This window comes from Lontra canadensis, unplaced genomic scaffold (genome assembly GCF_010015895.1).
Source record: "Lontra canadensis isolate GAN:19392208 unplaced genomic scaffold, GSC_riverotter_1.0 scaffold126, whole genome shotgun sequence".
In the NCBI taxonomy this organism is placed as follows: domain Eukaryota; kingdom Metazoa; phylum Chordata; class Mammalia; order Carnivora; family Mustelidae; genus Lontra; species Lontra canadensis.
The window spans coordinates 645,698-665,320 of NW_022631120.1; positions in this window are offsets into that span (position 1 = coordinate 645,698).

A 19,623-nucleotide genomic window follows, 5' to 3' on the forward strand; every position below is an offset into this window, starting at 1 on the left:
CAAGACTGCTCACGGAAGATGAGATACGTATATATATTCAAGGAAACTAGTTCTTTTAATCTCCTGGCATATGTCATAGATGAGGAGAAAATTGGCTTGTTCTATTTAATGGACATAGCATTGGCTATATTAATTTCTAGTAAGCATCCATTACTTGAACCCTATAGAACATTCTTTTTTTAAATAGATTAAAAATATATATATATTTATTTTATTTTTAATTTTTATTTATTTTTATTAACATATAATGTATTATTTGCTTCAGGGGTACAGGTCTGGGAATCCTCAGTCTTACATAATTCATAGCAATCACCATAGCACATGCCCTCCCCAGTGTCCATCACCCAGCCACCTTCTCCCTTCCCTACTCCCCCCAGCAACGCTCAGTTTGTTTCCTGAGATTGAGAGTCTCTTATGGTTTTTCTCCCTCCCTGGTCCCATCTTGTTTTACTTTTTTCCCTCCCTTCCCCCTACGACCCCCCACCCTTCTTCTCAAATTCCTCATATCAGAGAGATCATATGATAATTGTCTTTCTCTGACTGACTTATTTCGCTCAGCATAATACCCTCTAGTTCCATCCATGCCATTCCAAATGGCAAGATTTCTGGGTTTTTTTGATGGCTGCAAAGTATTCCATTGTGTGTGTGTGTGTGTGTGTGTGTGTGTGTGTACCACATCTTCTTTATCCATTCATCTGTTGATGGATGTCTAGGCTCTTTCCATAGTTTGACTATTCAGAATATTCTTAATTTATCTAAAATTTGCTGAGAAGGTATAATGGGTTGAATAGTCCCTCAAAGACCTCAGGTCCTAACCCCTGGAACCTGAAAATATTACCTTATCTAGAAAAAGTGTGTTTAGCGATATGATTAAATTTAGGATCTGGAAGTGGGAAGGTTATCCTGGATCACCCAGGTAGGTCCTAAATGAAATTGAATGTATCCGTATAAGATAGAGGTAGAGGGGGCGCCTGGGTGGCTCAGTTGGTTAAGCGTCTGCCTTTGGCTTAGGTCATGATCTCAGGGTCCTGGAACTGAGCCCCCCACATTGGACTCCTTGCTCAGCGGGGAGTCTGCTTCTCCCTCTCCCTCTGATGCTTCTCTGCTTGTGCTCTCTCGCTCACTCACCCTCTCTCTCGAATAAATAAATGAATAATCTAAGGAAAAGCCAACCAAAAAAACATTAAGAGATGGAGGCAGAGAGAGAGCCCAAACACAGAACAGAAAACCACATGAAGACAAGGCAGAGAGATATTTGAAGATGGTAGCCTTGAAGATCGGAGATGTGACCATAAGCCGAGGAAAGCCAATGGCCACCGTAAGGTGAAAGAGGCAAGGAATGGATTCTCCCAAACTGCCTCCAAAAACACACAGTCCCGTTTGATGGCATAATTTTGGCCCAGTGGTACAGATTGTGGGCTTTTGGCCTCCAGAACTGGGAGAGAAGAAATTTCTATTATTCTAAGCCACTGAGTTTGTGGTAACTGTCACTAAAGCCAGACCTTGGTATGTTAATGGTTTAGTGATTCCTGACAGTTTTTTACATCTTAGTGAGCACACAACTCAAAATGATATCAATAATGTTAATTACAAAGATTCAAACATATGATCCCACCAAGATGGAACTTAAGCTGATTGCAAATGGCTAAGTTCAGTTCAGAGTTTTTGAAGAATTGCTGTTAGTTGAGGTGTCTCGCTTGTGAACCCCAAAGTGTAGGAGGGACCTGATTGGGGGAAAAAGTCATAAGGGCCAACTGGAGGAGAATGTGAAGCTATACCACTCAGCTCTTTGATACGTAAAAAGTCTAGTAGCAACCTAAGAGCTCCATTGTATATTAACAATACACGATTTATTTTGGGCACAGTATTTGCACAATTCTTGGAGGAAAGAGGCATAATTATGAACCACAACCTGCCGTAGGATGGCTGCTTACATGGCATTTGAGTTCCATTCAGCACAGAACCACTTACACATCTATCCCCTATAGTGTATCAGATACAAGACTGGTTACACACGGTTCATTCTCTAGAAAATTAAGAGAGTCACATATTAAGCCAATGTCTGGTTCTGAAGTTCTGATTAAGGTGACACACGAGGTCATAATCACCCTTGACAATTCCCTAGGAAGGCACCACATTCGTTGTCAGTGGATCAACTCTCAGTTCAACCACATGGTTTATTCCTAGCATTGAATCAGGCAACTTATTTCTTTAGTTAAGCACTTGAAGAAACACAGGGCTTACATAGAGGGCCCATTTCATGAGAGGATTGTTTTTAACATTGGGAGCATACCTGGTGAGACTTGGATTGGAAAGAGAGCGTAACATGTCCCATGTTCTCTTTCCTTCTAGAATATTCCTGAATGATGGGCGGGAACTCCCTGCCCTCTGTAAATTGTGGTGTGTGTCTAGTGACTCTGAATTAAGTTATCTGTGATGGGATGACAATTTTTGCCCTTTTATTTGTTCATCTGTTCACATTTACTGACAGATAGTAGGGATGGGTAGTAGCTGGGGTTGCTGAGGAAGTGATTTCTGCTCATAAGGAGATTACTGTCTAGTGGGGACATGAACGTGTACGTTGTGGTATGTGGCATATGAGAGGGTGAGCATTGCCAACAGAGTTCAGAGAAGGGAGATCACTTCTGGTGGATGCAGGAAAGACTTTATGGGGGAGGTGGTCTTTTAGCTGGGTCTCACCAGCACGGTAGGAGCTGAAGATGTGGGGAAAACTGTGAAATGACTTTCTACATGTGGGTAAAGTGTGAGTGGGGCAAAGAATGCTTCAGGTTTGCTTAGGAAATAGGCCTTTCTTAAGGTGGGGGAGGAGGGACAGAAGAAGAGGGAGAGAGAGAGAATCCCAAGCGGGTTCCATGCGCAGCATGGAGCCCAACGCAGAGCTGGCTCTCACAACCTTGAGATCATGACCTGAGCCAAGATCAAGAGTCAAGTGCTTAACCGACTGTCACCACAGGCACCCCATGGCCCTAGTCTCTTAAGAGGGTTTGGGCCAAATACTGAGAAGGATTGTGTCCCCATCATGGAACAAAATTAACTTTAGACCACATGTTGCTCTGGTTTTGCCTTAAAATTTTTTAAAAATATAAGACCTACAAGAATCCTAGCGCTGCCAATAAACTTAACCAGATCCCAGAATAAAGCTCACAAATATTGGGTCACCTGGGTGGCTCAGTCAGTTTAGCGTCTGCCTTCGGCTCAGGTCATGATCCCAGGGTCCTGCGTTGGAGCCCCGCATTGGGCTCCCTGCTCAGTGGGGAGCCTGCTTCTCCCTCTCCCACTCCCCCTGCTTGTGTTCCCTCTCTTACTGTCTCTCTCTGTCGAATAAGTAAGTTTAAAAAAATCTTAAAAAAATACAAAAGCTCACGAATATTTACAGACATGCAAAAGCATTCAGCACCCAACAAGGTACAGCAGATGTTGTGTCCTCCACCGGAGGCCTCTCCTCCTTCTCTGTTCTCCATCCATCCCAGAACGTTCTACCTTCAGGACCCTGTGGCTTGACCCAACTCAGCCGCAGGGTGATGATGTATATGGCTTCCTTTTAAAAATGGCATCAGAGTCTATCTAGTTCTGTGGTAGCTACACTTGCCGGGTAATAAAATGGTTGCATGTTCTCTGCATCTGTGCCTGGCTTTGGCGGCCCTGCAGAATGTTATAAGCTGGCCCACAGAGGTGGTGCGCTCTGTCGACCCTCTGGAACAGGAACATTTAATTTCTGATTTATTGGTACTGGAGGTGGAGGAAGCTTTGGGAGAGCGCTCTCATTTCCTTTCATTATTCCAGCTTCGCAAGCCTGCAGCCCATCTGCTGGAAAAGTTAATGCAGGAGCCGGAACAATTAGCAAGGAATGAAGATCTTGTAAAACAGCGATGGGTAAAGCCCAGGAGGGGCAGCGCTGGCAAATTTGGGACAGATAAGAAGCGGCAGAGGCGACAGATGCGTGCTCTTGTGCGAGGACGTGGCTTAGCTAATTTTCATGCTTGTTGGCAATTCATTCTGAAAATATTGTGGGAGAGAGAGCAGTTGGAGATGGTTTTAAGTAAAATGGTTCTTGGCGGGTAGGTTCGAAAAAATTGAACTGTATTGACTCTGGAGACATGGGCACATGTCATCTGAAGTGAATAAGAGGGAGAGAAGGAAAAAGCATGGGGAGAACAGAGGTAACGGCCTGGCTCTAGAGTCCTTGTGTGCCATTGAGTAGCTGTGCCAACGGGGCCCGTTTATTTAATGTGGCTGAGCCTTGTTTCCTCATCTGTAAAATGGATACATAGTATCTCAGAGCACCGTGCAAAGATTCAAATAAAGCACTTAGCTGGAGTCTTCTCTATTTTATTTATTTGAGAGAGTGAGCAAGAGAGCACAAGTAGGGGAGAGGCAGAGGCAGAAGCAGGCTCCCTGCTGAGTGAGGAACCCCATGTGGGGCTGCATCCGGGGACCCTGGGATCATGACCTGAGCCAAAGGCAGACACTTAACCCACTGAGCCACCCAGGCGCCCCTCTAATAACAATTACTAAAGGAGAGATCATACCAGCCCACATTAATTGTTATTTGGGGATGCAATCATAATAAGAAAAACCCAGGGCGCCACATGGTGTCTCAGGTTCATTTAACTGACATTGCTCTGTTAGAATTCTCTTGGAACCCGGCTTTGTTTCACGCGCCATGGTAAGCGAGCCAGAAGGGGTCAACCGGTGGAGATGCCTTTCTGAAATCTCTGTTGCTTTGGTTTAGGCCTTTCCTTTCCACAGCCATTTGGTTGCTGAGTAGAGCAGGTGTATGGCTCATGTTGGTAGCCGAGAAGAGGTCCAGAACCTCTGGGATGATTCTTAGGGTTGTCATTCAGGAGAAACACTGGCACGTGAGTAAGATGCCAGGTTGATCTTTCACTAGTGACTTTAAGACAGGTTAGCACAATGGGAAAGTGATCACATCACATAAGATCCCTCCCTCCCTCCCTTCCTTCCTTCCTTCTTTCTCTCTTTCTCTCACTCTTTCTTCTCCTTCCTTCCTTCCTCATTTTATATATTTGAGGGAGAGAGAGAGAGAGTGTGAGAGCAACTATCTGCAAAATTAGAAAGGTTGGCTTCTGAGGACCAAAATGGAGGATAGGGTTCTGAATGGCTAATGAAAGGCTTATAACTTCTAGGCGTGAAGGAGAAACATGATTTATTGGACTAAGAACCAAAGACGGGAAGTGTTCATGAGGGAGGCAGGTTAGCAGACCTGAGTTTGAGAATGTGAGACTTGGGTATACGTGAACCAGAGTAAGATGGGGACTCTAGGAAAAGGCTTAGATGGAAACAGAACAGGCTTGGTCATGTGGGGTTTGTTAACTACTTAGGGATGGCTTTGTCAGAGAGAAGCAGGCAGGATAGTAAGTCAAGGGGGTGAGACCCCTAGTGATGAGAGGTGTGGGGGGTCAGTCAGAGAGGTTTTGGGAGAGCAGCATCACATATCAGAAATAATGGCCGCTCCGAACACAGAAGGCAATTCGTTCTCTGAGCCCCATGCACTGCTTCCTATTGGTCAAGGAGCCTCTGAGCCCTTGGCTGTGGCCTGTGGCCAGGGACAGGTCAGGACTCCCAGAAGAGCTATACCCCTTATCAGGACAGAGAGCAGAGGCATGTTGCTGCCATCACTGAGCGTCCTGGAATTTGTAAACGGTTCCTCCTTGGAGCCGAGCTATGGTGGAAGAGTTCAAGGTTCACTTTTTATGCCCTTGCATCTAACTTGAAACCAGCGGACCATTATTTAGTTCCTGGATTTTGGTGTTTGCAGGGAGGAGTGGAAATGTTATGTTTTTGTTTTGAGCGATGACTTCTATTCTAATTTGCTTATTTTTATTTAGGATGTCACCATTTTTGGTCCACAGATGTTCCTTCTTATTTCCTTCCATGGCTGTGTTGATTTTTTTTTTTTTTAAATCTCATCTTTTTTATTTTTTCTAATTTCTAGAGATTTTAGAAATGAGAAAAGGTAGGTGCCATCTTGATCCAACCTGGCTTAGTGATTTGAATTTTTTTTTTTTTTTAATTTGGGGACACCTGAATGGCTCAGTTGGTTGAGCACCCAACTTTTTAATATTTTAATTATTTTTTCTTTAGTTAAATTCAATTTGCTTAACATAGAGTGTATCATTAGTTTCAGAGGTAGAATTTAGTGACGCATCAGTAGCATACAACATCTAGTGCTCGTCACGTCAGTTGCCCTCCTTAATGCCCATCCACCAGTTACCCCATCCCCCCTAACGACCTCCCCTCCAGGAACCCTCAGTTTGTTTCCTAGAGTTCAGCATCTTTTTTTTTTTTTTTTTTTTAAGATTGTATTTATTTTTTGGGCAGAGAGAGATCACAAGTAGGCAGAGAAGCAGGCAGAGAGAGAGGAGGAAGCAGGCTACCCCCAGAGCAGAGAGGCCGATGCAGGGCTTGATCCCAGGACCCTGGGATCATGACCTGAGCTGAAGGCAGAGGCTTTAACCCACTGAACCACCCAGGTGCCCCGTGTTCAGCATCTTTTATGGTTGCCTCCCTCTCTATTTTCATCTTGTTTTAGTTTTCCTTTTCTTCCCCTATGTTCATCTGTTTTTTTAAGTTCCACATGAGTTAAGTCATATGATAATTTTCTTTCTCTGACTGACTTATTTTGCTTAGCATGATACCCTCTAGTTCTAGTCATGTCATTGAAAATGGCAATATTTCATTCGTTTGATGGCTAAGTAATATCGCGCGCACACACACACACACACACACACACCCCACATCTTCTTTATCCATTCATTTCCTGATGGACATCTGGGCTCTTTCCATGTTTTGCTATGATAGACATTGTGAGCATCTGATTCTTAAACTCAGCTCAGGTCTTGACATCAGGGTTGTGAGTTTGAGCCCTGTGTTGTACTCCATGCTGGGCGTGGAGTCTACTTTAAATTTTTTTATTTTAAATTCGTAAGTACATTCAAACTGCACAAGTTACAGAAGTAGTACAAAGAATTTCAGTACACTCATTACCCAGATTCACTGATTGTTAACATTTTAGGCCATCTTGATCTATTTGCTTTGTCATTTGTTCTATCATCTAACTATCTATCTAATTTTGGAACCAGTTGGAAGCTGCATAGAGTATAATTGTTTACCCCTACACACTTCGTGTAGATTTCCTAAGAATAAGAGTATTACATAGTCACAGAACAGGGATCAATCTCAGTGAGTTTCACAGTGATACAATACTTTTACCTAATCTCCCTTCTCACAATACAGTTTTGCCAATTTGCTTTGTAAAGACTTTTGCAGTATTTCCATGTGTATGCATGTACTCGCTCCTCCCCACCCTCCTCATACGACAGGATCCAATTTAGGGAGAAGTGATGCATTTAATTATCTTGTCTTTTTAGGATCCCCAATCCAGAATGATTCCTCAGTCTTTCTTTAATTTTTGTAACATTGAAATATTGAAGACTGCTTTCCCCTTTCAAAGCAGAACGTTCTCCATGGAGGTTCTGTGTATGTTTTGCCATGATCAGTATTGGCTTAGGCACCGACCCCTCGCCCTGGTCAGAATACTACAGAAGTGATATTGTGTCCTTCTCAGGGTATGTCATCCCAAGACACATGGTCTCCATGGACTCTCATTTGTAGTGACTTCGATCAGTGTTGCCTGATTTTGCTACTGTCTAGATTATTTGCCCTGGCTCCTTATAATCAATCTGTGGTGAGGTGTTTTCAGACCATGCAAATACCCTTCTCCTTATCCAAGTTGATTCCCTGTATTGGAAATGCCTACAATAAAACAAAGAGTGACAATACCAAGGATCCAGAGCAACTATAATTCTTGTACATTGCTGTGGGAATGTAATATGGTGTAAGAATGGCAGAATACCTGGGATTTTTTTTAGAAAGTTAAACATGCACTTTCTAGATGACCTAGGATTGTGCACCTAGTTATTTGTCCAAATGAAATGAAAGCATATGTCCATATCAGGACTCATGCACGAAATAGATGTGGCTGCTTTGTTCCAATAGGCCCAAACTGGAAACAACCCAAACGTCTGTCAACAGGTAAGTACATTTACAAATTGTGGCATATCCATGCCACGGAATACAACAGCCATTAAGAGGAACAACGTTCTGATATGTGCAACAGAATATATGAATCTCAAAACCATTATGTTCCATGAAAGTAGCCAAGGACCACAGAATGTGTGGTGTATGGCTCCAGTTACATGAAATTCTGGAGAAGGAACACTCATATCTGATGAGGGTAAGCAGATGGGTGGCTGCCTGAGGTCAGAAGTGTGGGGGGTGTTGACTGCAAAGGGACACGTGGGCATATTTAAGGTGATGGAAGAGATTTGACTCTTGATTTGAGTGGTGGCTACACAGGTGTATAAATTTGTCCCAACTTGTCAAACTCTACCAATAATGGGTGCATTTTGTCATGTGCAAATTTTCCTGTATAAAGGTGGCAATTCCGCTCCTAGATTTAGCCCCCATTTATGATTCTGCCCTGAACCAACCATTATGGTGATGGCTACAAACTAGTGATTCCTTAACACCAACATTCTCTCCACGTTTACCATTTGGTACTTGACATTCTTCTGGAAGCAAGTGTCCACCCTTCCGCCGCATCCTTCTTGTTTGTTATCATTATAGACTCAAGCCTTTCCCCACCAAAGGCTTATCATTGATTAATATCTTTAATTATTTGGCACTGATATTTGTCTTGTATTTGTCTCATATTTGGCTTGAGGTAGTCCCTACCTACAGGCTGATGCCTGTGTCCTTGTGACATGCCCCCATCCCTTGTTTTTGAGGACTTCCCTGCTGTCTGGCATAAGATGAAGTTCAAGGCTCATCTAGCATCTTCTCTGCCCCAGGCTGGGAACAGCCATGTTTCAAATTGTCCTGCTTCCTCCTGCCAAGGAATGGAAATGGAAACCAGGATCTGGCTGGTACATGAGCTCATTGCTCATGGGCCCCCTGTGCATCTAGGCCCAGCCAGAGTTGTTCAGTTTGCTTTTTACTAGAGGATTTTTTTTTTTTTTAAAGAAAGGAATGAAAGGAACAGGGCTTAATTACTAGAACTCTCTGCAAAGAAGGTGAGGAAGAGGAGTAAGGCTAAAAGGGGGAGAAAATCACTCTTAAAAAACACTTCTTCTAGAAATCATCCAAGATCCGAAGCTAAAGCAATAATGGATTAATATTTGGGTGCTCTAGACTTGGCTTTAGCCCCTTTTACTAACTGCCATCCTCTTGTATGTATCCACTTTACGGGTTTTCACATTGACTGTCTGGGCCCGAAGACAAATGCTGTGTTTCCATTGGAACCCTATGGGCTACTCTGCTTCTCAGGAAGGCAGTGGCCTCTGTGGTGTGTGTGTGTGTGTGTGTGTGTGTATCTGTGAGCAAAGATACCCTTGTGTGTGTGATTTAGGAAGAAGATGCAAAGTAAACAGAAAATGGAGATGGGATCTTGGACAGCAGGCTTTGGAATTCTGTTTCCAAGTAAAGTAGGGCAAGGGAGGAATCAACACATCTCTTTTTCTTGAATTACCATGTATTATTTCACAATTTCTGTGAATTGGTAGCAAGGCAGCCTCCCGAAGGGTGTGTGAGTGCTGAGACGTGGTTCCTAGATTTTCTTCTTGTGGCTCAAAGTATCCATCAGTGTGTCCCATCTATGGCACCAACTGTTGCTTAATCAGAGTCCAGCGAGCTGTGGTGTGGCTGGGAGGTCCCATTAGAGCTCAATAATAAGGCACAGATGGCTTCTCCTCAAAATCATAGTGCATCTGTCACCCCATTGAGGCAAGACAACTGTTGGCTTCTATACTGGGAAAGAGACAAAACCCTGACGCTTGAGTCGTTTAATCCTGAACTGAAAGAACCCAGGAGAATACACACAGGAAACACAGACAGGAGATGGGGAGGCCTTCTCTAGCTATAACCGGTCTTATTGAATAAGGAGAAGGCAGGGATGCCTATTAAGTGATGGGAATGGCTGTCTCGGCTCGTGTTTCCTGCAGTGAAATCAAATTTATGGAATGGAAACTCCATTAGAGTGTTTTCTTTGACTCATCCAACAGACACACTGAACACATTATAAAGGGAAACTCATCACAGTAATGCTAATTGTTTTCTCCTTTTTCTTCTCATTTTACTCCTCTTATTTTTCATTTTGCAGGCAGTGGACTTTATTAGTTTTGTAAAAAGGATATAAACTTTATAAGAATTCAAGTCATAACGAAAAGGAAAATGGAATTGCTCAACAGTCCCATTCAGAAAGAATGTTCTTAGTGTTTGGTGAACCCTATGCCGTGGGGGTTTCAATTCATATATTCAGGCAGGATAGCTAGGAATCATCTGGAAAACTGAGATCATATGATACATGCTAATTTAAAGAAAATATATCAAGTAAACTGGCCTTGACTTTTAAATGATTCTGTGGAAAAGACACTAACGTTAAAGCAAAGGAATTGCTGAAATCCAGCAAATATTTTTTGCTCTCTAGGTTTGGAAAAAACGAAGATATACATGTATGTGCATGTCTGTATGTATGCCTGTGTGTGTGTATGCATGCAGGTTTGTGCACACGTGTATTTGTAAAAAAATATTTGTAAAAATGATTGTTTGGGACCAGAATCCCTAATTTTTACATACATTGAAAATACCTTTTTATGCAAGAGGAAGTCTTAAGTCAAACTTTCTTTCCCTTGGAGATTTGTGGATATCACTAGCAATAATCTGGTTTTCTTTTGCTTTATAGTTGTGTCTGTACAATTTTTTTAATGTGCTTGGAGCCCAGAAACTTCCTTGATACATGTTTCAGAATCAATCACTCACTCCTTTTTACAGCACCTGGTATACCCTTTTGAGTTGTACATCCAAACATTTCGCGGGGGCACCTGGGTGGCTCAGTGGGTTAAGTGGCTGCCTTCGGTTCAGGTCATGATCCCAGCATCTGAGCTCCCTGCTCAGCTGGGGAGTCTTTTTCTCCCCCCTCCTCCTCCTGGCTCATGCTCTCTCTCTTCTCTCTCTCTCAAATGAATAAATAAAATCTTTAAAAAAACCCACATTTCTTGATTTCAGGAAAAAATACTAACATACATGTGATAAGGCAATATTGATTTCGGTAGATTGGTTTATTGTCTTGTCATGTGTCATGTCAATCCAAAATGACTGTTGGATTCCTTCAGTTTGATGACATAATGCACGGCACTGCTTTCCTAAATGTCTTTGCATTCCTCCAGTGAAATACTAAGAAGTCATGGTGTCTTGTTATTTCGATATACTGTTGTATTTAATTAATTATTTTTAAAATTAGTATGTGTGAGCTCATATGATAACTGTCTTTCTCTGATTGACTTATTTTGCTTAGCATAAGACCCTCTCTAGTTCCATCCTCATTGTTGCAAATGGCAAGATTTAATTTTTTTTTGATGGCTGTGTACTATTTATACATATATATGTGTGTATATATATATATACACACATATATCACACTTTCTTTATTCACTCATTTGTCGATGGAAATCTGGACTCTTTCTAGTTTGGCTATTGTGGACATTGCTGTGACAAACATTGGGTTGCAGGGGCCTCTTTGGATCACTACATTTGTATCTTTAGGGTAAATACCCAGTAGTACCATTGCTGGGTCATAGGGTAGCTCTATTTTCAACTTTTTGAGGAACATCCATGCTGTTTTCCAGAGTGGTTGTACTAGCTTGCATTCCCACCAACAGTGCAGGAGGGTTCCCTGTGACTATAAAGTTTTGAGGAAATCTGTATTGTAGGGGCCAAGGGCCGGCCCTTGTCGAGCCACATTGGCACTGAACTTTCTTCTGAGTTAAAAGCAATCAAAATCCAGCAGATTCAGAAAAAGCTCTTTACCTCTCCTTCAACTGCCTGCTTGTACCAGGAAGAGAGCTATTAACAGACTCCCCTTTATGGTAGAAACATATCTATGTATCTACATAACAGAGGAACCCCTTTATTTTCCAAACATCTCTTCTCACCTTCCTGCTAATGGTCTTTCTCCCATTCAGATCCTAAGAACTCACCCTTCTCTTTAGCTAATGTATGTGTTTCCTGCCTTTGGAATTTCCATATCTATGTAGACTCCCCATACATATGCTATTAAATTTGATTTTCTCTCGTTAATCAGCTTCACGTCAATTTGATTTATGGTCCAGCTAGAAGGCTCTTGAAGGGCAGAGGAAATTCTTCTTCTGAAACAGTATGTTGCTGGAGGCATGGGTTTGGTGTTCTGCCTACTGCCTTGTCTTAACCCAGACTTTACAGGATTTGGCTGGTAGGCCTCAGAGTTTGTAGTTAGTGGTCCTGTATTTGTTTCCACTGAACCTTTTAGAGAGCAGAGGGAAAAGCAGATGAGTGGGTGTTTGGGTCTGCAGAAAAGAAAGCCAGCAGGGGAGAAAAGAAATAAACTAGGAAAATCTACCAACCGGTTCATCAGCGCTTGAATTACTGAGAAATCTGTATTCACTCTGGAGCAGAGCGGAAAGGCAGACCATTTATACTGAGACAAAATGACTTATTGGGATTGATTTTGTTATTCTTTGAAGTCTCAGAGCGCTAAGGCCCAATTTATATTTATATTTTGTCAGTTAAGATGCTTCATACGATCAAGGTTGTGTTTATTTATCTCGGCGTCAGCCTTTTGCTTCTGTTAGTGGAGATTTAGGGGGTGACTTGTGTGCTCTGTTCCAGCATTAATAACCAGAAGTCCGTATCTGTTTCCAGAGGTACACAAGTTGAATTCCTCCACCGAGCAGCCTCAAGTAGTAGCCAAGCAGCCTCTGGAGTGAGTGTGCACCTGAGCGCTGAGATCCGGTGGGAGGGGTGTGATCTTGTTTCTCAGCTGCAAATGCACCTGTCTATACCCACCCGCCAACCCTCCCCCGGCAACTTTGTAATGCTGGGCGCGGACGTTGGAGAGCCGCTCTTCGTTCTGCTGTTTTTCTCGGTCTGCCTGTAGGTGGCGCTAGAGAGCAACCAGAAGGTGGGAGGAAGGAGAAGGTGCAGGCGGTCCCATGTGTGTTCCTTGTTCCTGTCCTGATGCTTCTTGCCTCCGCCAGTGCACGTGGTTCCAGTCTCCAGCTGTTATTTCCACTTTCCAAGAACCAGCTTCATCGTCCCTCTTTGGCTGTGGAAGCACCAGCTGGGCAGCACCCCTCCTCACAGGTGTGAAGTTCTGAGAAGTAAAGTTGGTATTTTGCATAATGCTTGCATGGGCGGCAGAGTTGATCGTTAAAGTCAATGCTTTATTGACCTTAAGTCATCATGAGTAGGGAACCCTAAAACAGAAAGAATCAAATTAATAAATCCTTTAAAAAATTATTTTTATTTTTGTTATTATTTTTTTCTGAGGGGCACCTGGGTAGCTCAGTTGGTTAAGCATCTGACCCTTGATTTTTGGCTCAGGTCATTATCTCAGGGTCCTGAGGGGAGCCCCTGGGACTCCTCACTGGGCATGGAGCCTACTTGAGTCTATCTCTCCCTCACCCTCTGCCTCTCCCCACTTGTGCACCCTCACTCTCTCTCTCTCAAAAAATATATATCTTGCTTGTAGCTGCTAAGTTGTATTGCTACCTTTGGGGTGATATTTGAGAATACTACAAAACAAATGCAGCATTTTTAGCTGAGGCCAAGAGCAGCACGGACAGTGAGGGGAAGAGAAGGATCTAGGTTCAGAAACAGAATCCTCATACAAACTAAAAATATGAAAAGAATCAGTAATTTCACAGGCTATCTTCCATGTATGAAATACTTGACTAGGACACAAGAGTCCTACATCGGAGAACCATACCCTTTCCAGGGCGGCTGGGGAACAGAGCCGCCATTTTGTGGTGGAGCACTGGCCATCTTGAAACCCACATCATGAGGCCTTTGGGGCTTGGAAGTGTGATATTGTTATTCTTACTTTTAAAAGACACATGTGAAGCATTTTCATTCATACTTTTCTTCATAGTAAAATTTGTCAGATGGTAGTTGAAGGGTCTCACATAATTGGCGTGTTCTTTCCAACGGTGTCTTGACGGCTGTTGTACTGAAGTGTGTAACTTAGAAATTTTTCAGTCTTGCACGTAGATGGGCCCAAATACACATTTCTGCTTATTTAGTGAGCACTTGATGACTTTCCCAATTACCTGCCTTTGTTATGACACATTGTCATAATTTAACTTTCCTAAAGGGAATGGTATTGATAGGATCCTGTGGAATAATTTTGATTTTATTTCTTTCCAATTTCAGCTTGGTGGAAGTGATTTATAAAATGTTTGCTTTTACAAAAAGCATCCAAATCCAATCTATGCTGATGGGGAAATGAGACTGTTCTGTGGGAGTCTCCTAGATGAACTGGAAGAGTAAGGCTAACTGCCTTCATCTGGAAAACTGGGTTATTTGTGCGACTTGATCAATGATGTCAGCACGTTGACTGGTTTCTATGTCCTGTTCCATTTCAGAGCTCGGGGACTCATACTTCTATGTCTCTATATTAACTCATCTAAGTAGCCTGGGCCATGTGATTACATTTGAAATTTCTGGAGCTTATAGTTTAATTGCAGCTCATGGAGAATGTCTTGCTTATATGGATTTATTCCCTAATTTATGCAATAAATATGGTCAGTCACTGTCATGTGTCAGGATCTCCATTAAGCTCTGGGAGGCAGTCAACACCCAGATAAGATCTCTATGCTCAGGGAGCTAACTAACAGTCTAGCAGAGAGTAGTAAAAAGCATACTAAAAAGATAATGATAAGTGTAATAGGTGCTTGGAAGGAAAGTAGACAGGATCTTGTGATAATAACAATGTGGGACGGGGCCCCTGGGTGGCTCAGTTAGTTGGTTGAGTGCCTGGCCTGAGTTCAAGCCCCGCCTTGGGCTCCGTGCTGAGCGTGGTGCCTACTTAAAAAAAGTTAATAATTATGTGGGGAGGTCTCTCTGAAGAGGGGGCATTTGAGCTTGGGATACCTGAGTAGCAGGAGATTAAGGACACAGAACATAGGAAGCGAGGAGGAGCACGGAGAATAACAATCATCATGCAGGAACTTTTGGAAACTTAGATTTTATTCATAGAGCCATAAGATGTCAGTAAAGGAGTTTAAGCTGGTGAATGACAAAATCTGATACACGGCAGTGGTTATGGTCCTAATCATAAGCCGAAGAATATAAAGTGGATATTTGTTCATGTTTTCATAATCGAGTTTCTCTTCCCTAAAAAGTACCTTAGATGATTATTATTATTTCATTTAAAGACTAAAATCAGATTGGACGAGGTCCTGGGACACCGAGGACTGTGGACCACACGTGAAGTGTTTCTTTTCATTGCTTATCTTCTGTCTTGGATAAAGTGGAAATGGTCATTACAGAGCAGTCTTTGCTAATGCTTAATAATCCATTGAGGTCCTCAAGGAAGCCTTGAAGGCTCTGGAATAACCTAGTTTACCTGTGGGTTGAGTGGGTAGGGGAGGGCGGGAAATGGCGAATTTAACCTCTCGTTGGCAGCTGCCTAGCGCTCTGAGCATCCCTTGGTGGAAGTGGTAGGACTCTGATTCAGGGCATGATGTCAACACTCCCTTTCTGTCTTCCTTCTTCTTCCACTAAGTTACACCCAGGCCCTGGAAATCCCTAAACCAATGCTACAGTGTAGACTGTTATTCAAGGAAGACATGGTCTAGTCTCTTAGTTTCTTAGGAAATAGATATACATAAAAAAAGAAGCTTATTTCCTGTTTATCATTGTCAGGCACATAAATATGCCAACTGAGCATTAGAATTAGGTTGTATTGGGGGATTAGGTTGTACAGGGGAGTTGGGGACAGGAAAAGGGTGACCAGTCATCTACCATCTCACTTTAGCATTATGGAAGCATGATGGCAGTATGGAAACTTTAGTCCTACTTGTTGACAATGGTAAGGAGGAACCCAAAAGGTAAACTTTGCCCCACACATTTAGGGGAGGTAAAAGGGACTGGAGCAGCCTCAGAACACGGTTTCCCAGCCTTGACTTTTGGGACCTTATAATTCTTTCTTTGGTGGCTGAGGCTATCTTGTGCATGGTACAGTATTTAGCACATCCTTGACCTGCACCCAGTAGGTGCTAGTAGCATCCACTTTGTTGTGAAAGCCAAAAATGTCTCTGGCCATTGCTGTTTTAAATCCTCAGCCAGATTATCCATAGTCTCACCCTTCTTCTTCCTGTGTCTTGACTCCTTAAGATTATGTTGGCAAGCATCCAGGACCTTGTCAACTTTTTTCATCAATCCCTTTCCTCATATCCAGTAATCTTGGGAATTGGGCCATGTGTCTGCACTTGCAATCATTCCAGTTTCTCTTTAGTTTATTTGATACATTCAAAGCCCTGAATTTGCTCTTGATTATCAGCTAGGAGAATTTAGAAAAAATGGCTTGGAAAGGTGTTAAGTGTTATCTCTGGGAAACATGAGGCGAGAGCAAAGATACCATCAAGAGAATGGAGGGGGGTATCTTTTGTATCTTATCAAAAAGAGCTAACATTTGATTGTTTAATTCCTTAGGGTGAATGGAACCAAAATTTTATTTCAGTTCTATCAGATGAGAGAAAGAGAAAGCAACTTGAAAGATGAACTTCAAGGTTCTAAAATATTTTTGTAAACCTGACCTTAGCTTTCTAAGTTTCTAACAATGAAATTCACCCATGAATATGTTTAGAAATTGATGGCATTCAACCGATGACCTTAAATGTGTGAGATGAGGATATTCTGGAATGATAAAATGGGCAAAACTGGATTCTGATAACATGTGATTTGGGCAGTTAGTAACTGGGTGACCTTGGACTTTCATCTTTCAATTTAGAAGAAAAAAGTTATTTATTAGGTATGCATTATATAATACCTTCAATTTGGATAGTGATCCTTTTAAGGCATGTAGTGGGGGTCATATATGTGATATTTCATAACTAACAAATATGTAATAAGAAGGAGAAAAATATACTTTCTCTGTATTTCAGGAGCAGGAATTCAAGGATTTAATGTCTAATTGACTTCACCAGAGTCGGATGTTGGCAGTATCATAGACAAAAGTCTTATTGGATCAGCTCAATCAAATCAAATTTCAGTTTTGCTATTAATTTTTTAAACTTAATTCTCTTAAAAAGTATATAAACTTAACTGATATGCAATCTTGGTGAGAGATCTAAATTTTTGCTCGTTCCAACCTTCATAACCAAGTTCAAATAATGCCCCCAGGTGGTTCTGACTTGGAAGGAGCTGTATGGCTCTTTCTGAGGTACACTTTCTTCATTCAAAGATTTTAATCTTTCCTTTCTCAACAGGATAATTATGTTTGTAGATAAGGAAAAGGAGATACCCTCACGTCCAAACCTTTGTGTTTCTAGTTGTCTTATTGGAGAATTTCATTTTCCAATATGGTGACATGACTTTGTGAAGTCAACGAAGTCAACTGGGAACCTGATTTCTTGGTGGCTTGGCAATGGTAGGCCATTAAGAAACATCCCTAGCTGGCACTGCATGGTCCCTGGGTATCTGAACTTTGCCTTACCCCAAGCATTCTGTAACTATCTATTCTATTCCCTCTCAACCCGCTTGGCTTCCAGGGCTAGTTTTATGAATGCATTCATGGTTATTCCAGTGCCTCATTTCCTTGACAAATTCTCCCGTGTGTCTCAGCTGTCCCTTGACTCTTCTACCATACTCTTACCACCTGCCCCCACTTCCCTCCCTCTCCTCCCTCAGCTCTGATGGTATCTTTCATCCCATAGCCTGTTCTGGTGATTGTGCAAAAGGGGCAGGAATTCTCACTGACCATAGGGGCCAAGTGAGTGATTCATTATTAAATATTTCAGAGTTCTGGACACCTGGATGGTGCAGTTGGTTAAGTGTCTGACTCTTGGTTTTGGCTCAGGTCATGATCTCAGGGTCATGAGCTCCAGCCCTGTGGCAGGCTCCATGCTTGGAATGGAGTCTGCTTGAGACTCTCTCTCCATCTCCCTTTGGCCCTCTCCTCTTCGTGTGTGCATGTGCACTCTTCTCTCTCTGATAAATAATAAAATAAATCTTTTTGAAAAATAGGAGTTCTTAGCATGTATCAAGCATTGTGGGTTGTTTAGTGGCTCCTCCTGGAGCCTATATATAGTAGGGAAAGCAGAAATCCAACAGGCACACAAATAACATAAGTAATTACAAAGAGTATGGGTGGAGGAGATCACTACCGAAAGCGTAGGGCAGATAACGACCCTGAGGTGGGACAGAGTATGGCCTGACGCAGGGTAAGGACAGAGGCCCACTTGGTTGTGCCGTAGTGAGTAGGGGAGAGCGAGCCACGTTGCACTGTAGACTGTCCCCCTTACCCATTTCACCGGGCAGTCAGTCAAGCACACCCAGAGACAACAAAGTAAGGAGATTCTGAAGGATGGACAGGTACCCTGGGGGATATGGTATCTTTAGAGAGCCCTCACTTATGGCTTTACCAGGGCTCAGCTTTTCTGTGAGGCTTAACACAATCTTGGTCAAATGTCTGAAATGGTATACCCCGTCTGCTTTGTACCTCATGCTCTGATTCCATTTTTCTAGTCTTCTTCCCTCCCTCCCTTCCTTCCTTCCTTCTTCAAGGGACAATGATTTAAAACTTATCAAAATTAATAACAGAAACCAAACTACAAATCCAGGAAGCTCAGTAAACAAGAAGCAGGATAAAAAAAAAAAAAAATCTATGCTTAAACATATCCTATTGAGACTGCAGAAAGCCAAAGCGAGAATCTTGAATGAAGCCAGAATGGGGGAAACTTTACCTATTGTAATACTATGATTTATAATAAGAAATATATATATATTTGGTCTCTACGCCCATTTAGAGAACAATAAAGGAGTCTTTTGTTATGTTAATGAGGTGACTTTTGGACCTCACCTAAGGGTGGGGGCTGGTTTTTAGGGAAAGCAACCTTGCAACTAGAGGGTTGGGGGCAGAGGAGTGGAGCTGGATGTTGACTCAGTTGCCAATGACCAATGATTTAGTCAATCATGCCAATGAATTGAAGCCTCCGTAAAAACCCAAAAGGGTGTGGGGCCACCTGGGTGGCTCAGTCAGTTGAGCATATGACTCCTGGTTTCGCTCAGGTCATGATCTTGTTGTGGGCTTGAGTCCTACTTCTAGCTCTGGGCTCAGAAGAGTCTGCTTCAGATCCCTCTCCCTCTCCATCCTGTGCACTCTCTTTCTCTAGAGTAAGTAAATAAAATCTTTAAAGAAATTCCCAGAAGGGTGTGGTTGGGAGAGATTCTAGTTGGTGACCTTCCAGAACTCAGGAAACTAGTTTACTACTAGATTACCCATTTATTATAAATAATATTAAAGTATATGAATCAACAGCCAGATAAAGAGATCTATAGGGCAAGTTCCTGAACAAAGGAGCTTCTGTCCCTTTGGAATTTAGGGCCCATAAAGTGACATGTGGATGTGGTCTGTTTCACCCACCTGGATGTTGGTCTAACGGATAACTGCTCAAAAGAATTATAGCAATAGGGTGGCTCAGTAGGTTAAAACCTCTGCCTTTGGCTCAGGTCATGATCCCAGGTTCTGGGATCGAGCCCCGCATT